The 238-nt window shown below is 32.4% G+C and overlaps 1 protein-coding gene across 1 annotated transcript in view; it reads right to left on the bottom strand.

Annotated features, from left to right (window-relative positions):
- LOC119593849 overlaps window positions 1-238 on the bottom strand; it is a gene marked incomplete in the record, with an annotated part of 160,221 nt that overhangs the window by 31,415 nt on the left and 128,568 nt on the right.

Here is a 238-nt window from a genome sequence, read left to right as displayed (position 1 = left end):
CATACTAGAAATCTAGGAACGAATATTCAATAATCTCATTAAAAGTACACACCAAATAATATTTTTTCTCTGGATTCAAAACTCAAAAATTGTGGGCCACGAGAACGCTTTAAAAAATCGGAAATAAAGAAAATGGGTTAGATTGAAATGTAGATAAATATAGGAAGAGGGAGTGAATGAGTGAGTGAGAGAGGGAGAGAGGAAGAGAAAGAAAAATTAAAAAGAAAAGCAGAGAGAA

This window comes from Penaeus monodon, chromosome 32 (assembly GCF_015228065.2).
Source record: "Penaeus monodon isolate SGIC_2016 chromosome 32, NSTDA_Pmon_1, whole genome shotgun sequence".
Classification (NCBI taxonomy): Eukaryota; Metazoa; Arthropoda; class Malacostraca; order Decapoda; family Penaeidae; genus Penaeus; species Penaeus monodon.
The sequence above is the reverse complement of the archived record's forward strand: the minus strand, read 5'-3'. Positions and strand labels throughout refer to the sequence as shown.